The sequence below is a fragment of the Alosa alosa genome, chromosome 10 (genome assembly GCF_017589495.1).
Source record: "Alosa alosa isolate M-15738 ecotype Scorff River chromosome 10, AALO_Geno_1.1, whole genome shotgun sequence".
NCBI classification, from domain to species: Eukaryota; Metazoa; Chordata; class Actinopteri; order Clupeiformes; family Clupeidae; genus Alosa; species Alosa alosa.
In genome coordinates, this window is record NC_063198.1 from 27,551,382 (window position 1) to 27,561,381 (window position 10,000).

Sequence of the window (10,000 nt, forward strand, 5' to 3'; positions counted from 1 at the left end):
GTGTTGCATCCCACTACTCAATAGCAGTATTCTCAATAGGAACCATTAGGAGGAGAACCACCTGGCTCATTGACCAAAAAGGAGCACATGAGCACCACAGTTGAACATTCCCTCAAATCACAAGATTGGAGGCTCACAGAAAACCCCCCCAAAACAAAATAAAACAAAACAAAACAAACTGCCACCGGCATCAACTCGGCACCCAAATGACCAGATTATTTTTGTCTGCGACTCGGCCGGGTTAATCCCTGCTGGAGCCGGGTCGGGAGGAGAAACCGAGACGCCAGCGTAAAAACACACACAGACAGAAAAGCAGTCCATTAGACCCCCACCACACCACACCAGATGGCCAAGAGGGCAAACACACTGAACATCACAGAGCTGCTCACAGCTCCATAGTGCTGAGAGAGAGAGAAAGACAGAGAGAGAGAGAGAGAGAGAGAGAGAGAGAGAGAGGGAGAGAGAGAGAGAGAGAGAGAGTGAGAGAGAGAGGGGTAGAGAGAGAGAGTGAGAGAGAGGGGTAGAGAGAGAGAGAGTGAGAGAGAGAGAGAAAGAAAGAGAGAGTGAGAGAGAGAGAGAGAGGGAGAGAGAGAATGAGAGTGAGAACAAGAGAGCGAGAGAAAGAGAGAGTGAGAGAGAGAAAGAGAGTGAGTCAGAGTGAGAATGAGAGAGAGAGAGAGAGTGAGAGAGGAAGGTGGAGGGGGAGGAGGCAGGTGATGTGCTAAAATCACAGGAAGTGTTGAAGTCACAGCTTCCTCTGTCACTCCACAACCGAGCTGAAAGTGCTTCAGCGGTGTCTTGAGAAGTGTGTGTGGCGACAGCAGCCTCGTTTCAGTCTGCCGTCATGCTCACCAACACACTGACGGTGGCGGTGCCTGACAGCCACTGAGTGAGTTCTACACAATGAGTGAGTTCTACACACTGAGTGAGTTCTACACAATGAGTGAGTTCTACACAATGAGTGAGTTCTACACACCGAGTGAGTTCTACACAATGAGTGAGTTCTACACACCGAGTGAGTTCTACACACTGAGTGAGTTCTACACAATGAGTGAGTTCTACACAATGAGTGAGTTCTACACAATGAGTGAGTTCTACATAACCGGTGCGAGTTCTACACAATGAGTGAGTTCTACACACTGAGTGAGTTCTACACGGGGGCAAAATGAATGAGGTACTTCACGGGCCGGCGTTTCTCCTTTCGTGTGCGCATGTCGCCAAATGAGCCACAACAATGCAGAGACTATAGAGCCTGCCCTCACCCTGACAGCACAAAGCGAAGTCAAAGGCCGCTTCTTCCAGCCTCCTCGGTTTCCATTGTGCTGCCCGGGCCACATACAGGACGGGAGGAGAAAGAGGCCATGAAAGCGGGCCGGTGAGGGTAATTACACGGGCACCGCATCGAAGCGCTTTCCAACCACCCGGGTGAGTTCTACACACCGAGTGAGTTCTACACACCGAGTGAGTTCTACACACAATGAGTGAGTTCTACACAATGGTGAGTTCTACACAATGGTGAGTTCTACACACCGAGTGAGTTCTACACACTGAGTGAGTTCCCACACAATGAGTGAGTTCCCACACAATGAGTGAGTTCCCACACAATCGCAGTGAGTTCTACACAATGAGTGAAACGGCCACACCGAAAGGAAAGTTCTTGGCCACACCCGAGTGAGTTCTACACAATGAGTGAGTTCTACACAATGAAAGTGAGTTCTACAATAGTGAGTTCTACACAACACCGAGTGAGTTCTACACAATGAGTGAGTTCTACACACTGAGTGAGTTCGATACCGAAAGTGAGTTCCCACACAATGAAGCGGTTCTACACCGAAAGTGAGTCTCTACACAAATGAGTGAGTTCTACACAATGAGTGAGTTCCTACACAATGAGTGATAACACCGAAAGTGAGTTCTACACAATGGTGAGTTCTACACAATGGTGAGTTCTACACACACAATGAGTGAGTTCTACACAATGAGTGAGTTCTACACACCGAGGTGAGTTCTACACAATGAGTGAGTTCTACACACCCGGGAAGTGAGTTCCACACACTGAGTGAAGTTCTACACAATAGTGGGGTTCTAACAATGAGTGAGTTCACACAGTTCACCGGTGTGAGTTCTACACAATGAGTGAGTTCTACACTGAGTGAGTTCTACAATGAGGGCAAAATGAATGAGGTGAGTTCTACACGGGTTCTACACAATTTAGTGAGTTCTACACACTGAGTGAGTTCTACCAAATGGTAGTTCAACAATGCAGAGACTATAGAGCTCAGTCTCACCCTGACAGCACAAAGCGAGTCAAAGCGCGCCTCTTCTCTTCCAGCTCTCCGAGCCCATTGTGCGCGGCCCTTACGCGTGGCCATTATGACGGAGGAGAAAGAGGCCGATGAAAGGGCCGGTGAGGGCATTACAGCGGCACGCCGCACCGAGCGCTTCTCTCCAACCACCTGCCTCACCTAGCATCCCAAACCCCATGTCCATAAGCTGCTTTAGAAAAAGGCTCGTCAGGCAGTCCTGAAGCCTGCCAATGGATCAGGCAGTCCCATGAATAAAGGCAGTGTGTAAAGTGCACAAGGGTGCTAGTTGGTCTTCATAATGCTGTAGACACATACAGCTGAGAGGGGGTGGGGGGGGGTGGGGGTGGAGTGGAGGGGGCGTTTGTTTGAGTTCTCGCATCCAAAACAGAGGCCTGTATCATCATCAGCTGAGCCGGTGAAATTCCAATAAATGAGTTTAATTAAAACCTGATGTTTGCCCTCAGTCAACATCGCTCAATGAAGACCTCAGCGAAGAGAACAACAGATTGCATGGCAGCATGGCTCATACAGAGGGAAGAAAGCACAAGAAGGTATGACATGAAAGTAGAGAGATAGAGAGGGAGAGAGAGAGAGAGAGGGCATGAAAGAGAGAAAGAGATAGAAAAAGAGATACATCGCTTGTGAGTGAGCAGCGGTGAATACATAGTGTGTCCTCAGAAATCCGTCAGTGCTGTTTTTGCTCTGAAGCTGGACCCTGTTGTGTCTCGACTCGCTGGCTGTTGGGATGCCTGGTCGAGTCCCACAGGTAAGCACACACAGCAGGAGAGGGGACAGGGGAGTGGAGAGGGGACAGAAGAGGGGGACCCTTTACAGCAGGGCCACTGCAGGTCAGGGCTGGCAATTCGACCTCTCGGGGCTGACGGAGGTGGGAAACGGAGAGAGGGAACGGAGAAGGATAAGTAGAAAATGAGGGGTGGGGGTGGGAGGTGTGGGGGTGGGTTAGATGGGTGTCAGAGCAAGTGGCAATTAGTGCCCCCATCCCTGGAGATGTGTTGGATCTGCTGCACCACTCTGCTGTTATATGCTCATAATGCTCTAATAGGGCTTCATACTTTCTTAATCAGGAACACTGCATTTTCACTTGTATAGACTTCCACTAAAACATGAGAGGAGGTGGAGAGAGAGAGAGAGAGAGAGTGAGAGAGAGAGAGAGATAAAGAGGGAGGCTGATTTGAGTGAAAGCAGCTATGCAAAAATAGGACTATGGCAGCGGCAGAGAGGGCCTAATTTGAAGTCCCCTCTACCAGTGATGTGGCTCTGAGTGTGTGGTGCTGTGTGTAGGTGTGCGCTATAGAGAACCAGGCTTTTGTGTGCCACTGTGCATGTGTCGGACCTTTGTATGACTGTGCAGGAATCTGTGCTAGTATGACTCATAGGCTCTTCCTGAACCTGAAACCTCCTCCAGGCATCAGTAATCCACACAGCTGAGGGGTGAAGGGCGGGGGAGGGGGTTCAAATGAATAAAAAAAAAAAAGAATGATCAGTCCAAGCAATGAATAATGATGCAGAAATGCAAGTACATGGAGCAATACTAAAGCCGCATAGAATGGCAACAGTGAGCAAGAGATTTATTTATTTACTTATTTATTTATTTATTTATTTATGTATTTATTTATTTATTACTGTACTCAGGGCCATTAAAGGCAGAATATTTTGTGTGACGTCTGTGCGTGATTGTATCAAATGCTGCAAGTGCATGCATGTATGTCTGCAAACCGCACAATACTTCCACTGATTGCCAAATTGGTCAGATTCCCTTGAGGAAAGTAACCTGTCAAAAAATGGATGTATGGAGAATGGTAAGGGATGAGAGAAGGAGAGAGTGATTGAGAGAGAGAGAGAGAGACTGAAATAGGAGGGTGGGGAGATAAAGGACTGGGAGCTTTAAAAGCTTTGGGGGGAATTTGTCTACAATAAGCCTCCCACAGATCAAGCCCTGTTAATGCTATCTCCATCTCTCTGTTGCTTTCACTCTCATTCCATTTCCTGTTTTGTTTAGATCATCAACTCGGTTTTTGGTGGCTTTTTGGTTATTTTTGTCTTCACAACAGAACAATATAGGCCATAGCATCAGCCCTAGATTATCATGATGCAATATGATCGCATATGTATCTGAATAGTGCACATGTTTCAGTGCGGTAGAATGTCTGAAAGAACCACCACATTATGCTGACATGCTTACCTTTGTGGCTAAAAGCAATCTCTGCACATCATGTCAATGTGATACTTTGCATGATTTTGTATTACTTCAAACTGCATATTCTTGTTTTCCCTCTCTCTCTCTCTGTTTGTGTGTATGAATGTTTTTGGTGTGTGTGTGTGTGTGTGTGTGTGTGTATGTGTGTGTGTGTGTGTGTGTGTGTGTGTGTGTGTGTGTGTGTGTGTGTGTGTGTCTGCTGGTGTCATTGATTGAACCTACACTCCTCTCCCTAAAGAAAGCCAGTCAAAGCTCACACACATATGCAGTCCGAGCAACACTCCATTACATGTTCCAACACATATACACCAAATCTACACACACACACACACACACACACACACACACACACACACACACACACACACACACACACACACACACACACACACACACACACACACACACACAGCTTATAGACTGCAAACACTCATCCCTGCAATAACACAAAAGTGATAGCCTAACCATGGAGACAGACCAAACAAAATGGCTTTTCACATCCAATCATACTAAACATTACCTGTCAATAACACACTCACGCATCCCAACTCTGGCAGCCTCACATGCTTTCATAAATGTCCTTTGTTTAATGGAACATAAACAGCAGTGAGACAGGAGAGTCCTCAGCCTTGTAAAAAACTTGCCTTGTCCCTGCAGTTGACAGCTCAGGCTCTGTCTAAAGACTCCAAATACATAAAAACTCGACCTGTCCAAGGACGGCCACTTATTCTCTCCGACGGGGAGTCACTCTAGCTAATTCCCAAGGTGATTTCTCCGTTCCAGTAAATCCTGCTCAGTCACCCCACCCCAACAACCCATTCACCCCCATCTTGCGGTTAATGACACTGACGGTCCACTCTGCCTCTCCACAGCGTTTAGCCACGGCTGTCCGCTCCAATGTCACAAAGTATCGGAGAAGAAGCCAGCCAACCTCGGGTGACAAGAGCAGTACAGAAAGTCGAAACGCTCTCTTAAAATCAGGAACAGAAGTGGTGTTGACACACACACACACACACACACGCACACATACACTAACCTTTGTGTGAGATGGTACCGGATAGTCTTCAAAGACAGCCGAGGAGAGAAAGTGAGGAGATTGCGGGAGAGAAAAAATCCTGCAAACACAAAAGAGAAGGGTAATGTATTTTAGTTCAAAATGTAGACGATGTGCTGCTGGATTTTTAGCTTTTGTTTCCAACGCTCATTTTTAAATGTGCCAGTACTTTTTTCGCTGTTTTTCTACATTTTTCTTCACATCTTTGCACTGCTGCAAAGCAAACCTTGTGAGCAAAGCAAGGGTTTGAAAAACCAAGGGCTATTGTTTAGCTGAGACAATTGTCCAGTTCCCTCTTAGCTGACAAACAGGGAGAACTGCAATGAAGCAATGAAGAACACAGAGTGTTTTACAATTCATGACAGTGGGTACGGAACTCATGCAAAACTTACTAAAACTGAAGCATTGACTTCAGTCCAAGGAATTGGCTCATCTGGAGAATTCAACCTTCTAATGATCAAACCTGTCATTTTGTACACGCAGCACATTTAAAATGAGACTCTATCGTGAGAAAGTTCCTCATCAAAGTCACCTGGTATGAAAGAAAACTGTTGATGCAGTCCTTTCAAGCGAATGCTTTATCTAAGACACTGGCGAAATCCTTTGAGGCTGGGTGAGTCAGCAAATAATTATATAAATAAAAGATGGGAGGTAATTTACTATTCCTGCATCTCAGGAACCTACTTATCTAAACTGTAACTGTGCTATCGACCGGCAGGGAACATCACATGGCTCTCGCGATTAGGACTTCTCTGTTTTTTTTTTTTTTTTTGTATTTCATACGTGGCAACAGAACAGATAGAGAGAATCTAATTAGGGCTGAAAACTTCAGATTAGAATCGTCCTCACTTGTAGGCCATTTGGCTGCAGGGCTTTTCCATATAAAATGGTGCCATTTGCGGAGTCTGTGAATGTCAACCCAATTAAACTTGTAAACCAAATGGTGTGGATCTTTTGGGCTTTGGGAAGCTTATTTTTTAAAGTCTCCCACCCCTGTGAGTGGTTTTTATTGGAAATCCAGTTTTTGCTCAGAGAAATGCACACTGAGTGAAGACTACACTCACAAAATGAATAAGAAGGGTACCAAGAGACATCCTTTTGTAGCTTCCACAAAGAGGCTTTTCAATATTTAAAAGCCTGATGCTTTTCTCAAACATCAATTTCATTCAAAGAACTTTGATAGTGGATCTATGAGGGTAGTAAAACTGAGGAGGGTCTGAGGATGTGTCTTCTGTTTTTTTTCTTCTTTTTAAAGCTGAATCCGGTTGGTTATAAATCCTGCATTACGACACGTCATTGTAGTTTTTCCACTTTGGTCTAACGCGCCATGACAGTACAGGAGCACAGATAAAACTCACAGCCACACAGACTGTCTGCTTAAGGCTCCCACTGCAGCAAAGAGAGGAGTACAGGCACTGCAGTTTGGATTACAGGCACTGCAGCTTGGGTACAGGCACTGCAGCTTGGATTACAGGCACTGCAGTTTGGATTACAGGCACTGCAGTTTGGGTTCAATGAATGCCAAATCAGTGCCACCATCACCACACCGGATGGTAATGTGGTATAGACCCAGCATTCTGGTTTGCCAAACCTAGTTCCCATGAATTACATTTGCGTACCTTAAAAAAGCAATCCTCTGCATCAAAAGGGTGAACCTCCAGACCATTTGCACACATACAAGGGTAATACTTTGTCAGTTTTTCCAAGGCTTACCATATTTGGTGGAGTGAATCCTTCCACTTCTAATTTTTCTATTTCTACTTTCATTTTTTAGAACTTGCAAACATGAGGCTACCAGAAGACTATGCTCATGTCCAGGGGCGGCGCTAGAAATGTTGGCCCCTATGAAAGAAAAGCTTGCTTGCCCCAACCCCTCTGGCAGAACATTTTGAAAAATAACCCCTTAAATGATTCATTATAATTCTGACTAGATTATTTAGACTACTTGATGATAATATGTAAGTGTGAATTATCCTAACATTGTCCTAACGGTGCTTAACAGTGGCAGAATAACATAAACTGATCATCTATTTCAAAGCAGACAGGTCTTTCAATAAAACAACAAATAGGTTTTGGATGAGCGCTGACGGCGTCAGTGATGAAGGGTCAGAGCAAATAAAAAGAGTCTAACCAAGAACAAAAGGAAGGACACAACAAGACGCCGGAAGTGAGCGGCACCTGATTTGTGTGCTCCCTCCAGAGGCCTTTTAGTCGTGCTCTGAGCTGCAGTGGCGGTGTAAATTGGGCTGGGAATATGGGCAAAGTAATGGATTACTCTCTCCTTCTGTCCTCAAATTTCACACCGCGTTCCATGCAAAGAGCACAGAGACAACTGCGCGTTCCGGATGAGAAGCAGAGAACACACACGCACATAAACACACACACTTCTGGATGTGTCGGGGGAAACACAAACACAACACTTCAAAAGCTAATATTGTTTATCTTGTGATGGCTGACCCCTTGGCAGCTAGTGAATCGGAACCAAATATGCTTCAAAAGCCCGTTTCCTGCCACGTTTCCTGGCAACAAGTGCCTTTGTTGTACTGTATGTGTCTTTGCCCATATTTAGACAGGAGGCACTGACTGATACATTTGGACACAGCCTAAGCCTCCTACACAACTTACAGTATACACAGGCTCCTGCGATGTTAAAATGCAAGTTTTCTAGCAGCTGGACTAATTACTACTGCACTTAAAGGCTGCTACACTTATTTTTCAGTTTTCAACTGTGCTGTGCATGACTGAGCACAATTATCCAGGCTAAACTGGAATCAAAACATATGGCAGCTACTTGCGAGGACTTCATCATCTCAGGTAATCAGTCAACTGAATAAGTGTTGCTTCCTGGAGTGTAACTTCTTCAAGTGTGTGAAGTGCTTGAATACTGACTGAAATAAAGTACACTTTGAAATAAGTCACTTTTGACATGACAAGCAAGTTGATATTTGTCAGTAAGTACTTGAGAATACTCAATAAACAAATGATAATGATGACAATAACAATCTATTCAAGTATTCAAGTGAATAGTGTTGATTATTTAAAATCAGTTAGAATGCTTCACTTCAAACCATTGCGATTGATTCATTCCCTCAATCAGACATTCCACAAAAACGAAAAAATAACAAAATGACTTACTTCTCTAAGAAATACATTGAGGGCCCTATCATGACATTCTAAAGTGCACCGTCACTCGTCAAAAGTCTATTCAAATTTAGTAGGATGTCCAGTTCACATTGGGAGGGGTTTCATTATCAAAAGTGGAGCCATGGCGTAACAAGGTGTTCCTAGGTCTTTTAATCAGTCATATGGGTGTGTTTGGGGCGTAACATCATTTTAAACCAATGAGAATGACATCTGTCATTCCCTTTAACGGCGCAAAGCGCGATATGTCAAATACTGTAAATGCATCGGTATTTTGGCATTCCACGGCACATTTGAAGGAGGCTGCTTGCGAGACCGTATGGGATAGTCATTCTTAAACCATGCTTTACTAAAACCTAGCATAGCCTTCACGCATTTGCACTCGTCTATTATTTGAACTCATTGGCAAAGTGAAACTAACTTCACCAAGGAGTCAGTCAACGACAAGACAGTTCAGTTACTTTTACTATTGACTGACAATGGGTTACCACCGAAAACATAGGCTGGTAAAAGCAACACTTACCCTAATGTTGCTCAAATGACTGAATAAAACAACATTTATCCTGCAGAAGAGTTGCTTATATCTCGTGACAGTGCGTCTTCAGCTGTGCTCCATACGTGTATCTCACCTCTCCCCTAATCACTTTTAACCGTCATTACCAATTTGCAAATGATGGTGAATAACTACTCATCATGAGATGTACAGTGTTTCGTAATATCTTTATTCTAATTATGTTTCCCATTGTAATGTGCAATTTGTAATGCTTTGCATGGACTTGCGCTGGTGTGCGTTCATTTCAATTTCAATTTTAATTTTATTAAGGATAGCCCCTTGAGATGAATCATCTCGTTTTCAAGGGGGTCCATCAATAAATTACATGCCCTTTTTTGAAATAATAACAAAATACATACTAGACAAAACACAAGACACAAACACATTCACACTCAACACAACAAACATTGCACCCCAGACCAGCCCCCAACCCCATTCCTCACCAACTACTAAGTTTCCAGCACATAGGCATGTAAACAGAAACACAGGGTACGTTAGCACGCCTGTGAACTATACATAGCACTTGAATAAAATAAAATAAAAGAATCACAATGTATGCCCTTCTCTTCACTCTGAGCATAAAAAGACAATCATGAATGATAGAAGGATGGTGCGTGCACCTGCCAATATGACTGTTGACATGCGCTCTTACAGTAAAATAGCATATGCTTATACTCGCCATTGACTTCTGACCAGGTTTAGGTGGTGTATGATAGCAATTTTTAGAC

General features: G+C 44.4%; 1 protein-coding gene across 1 annotated transcript in view; it reads right to left on the reverse strand.

Moving 5' to 3' along the window:
* The window catches only part of dlgap4b (discs, large (Drosophila) homolog-associated protein 4b), a 146,479-nt gene that overhangs the window by 96,897 nt on the left and 39,582 nt on the right, over nt 1-10,000 (reverse strand). The window contains 1 exon segment of the mRNA XM_048254322.1: nt 5,561-5,639. The gene's annotated coding sequence lies outside the window, so the exon portion shown is untranslated.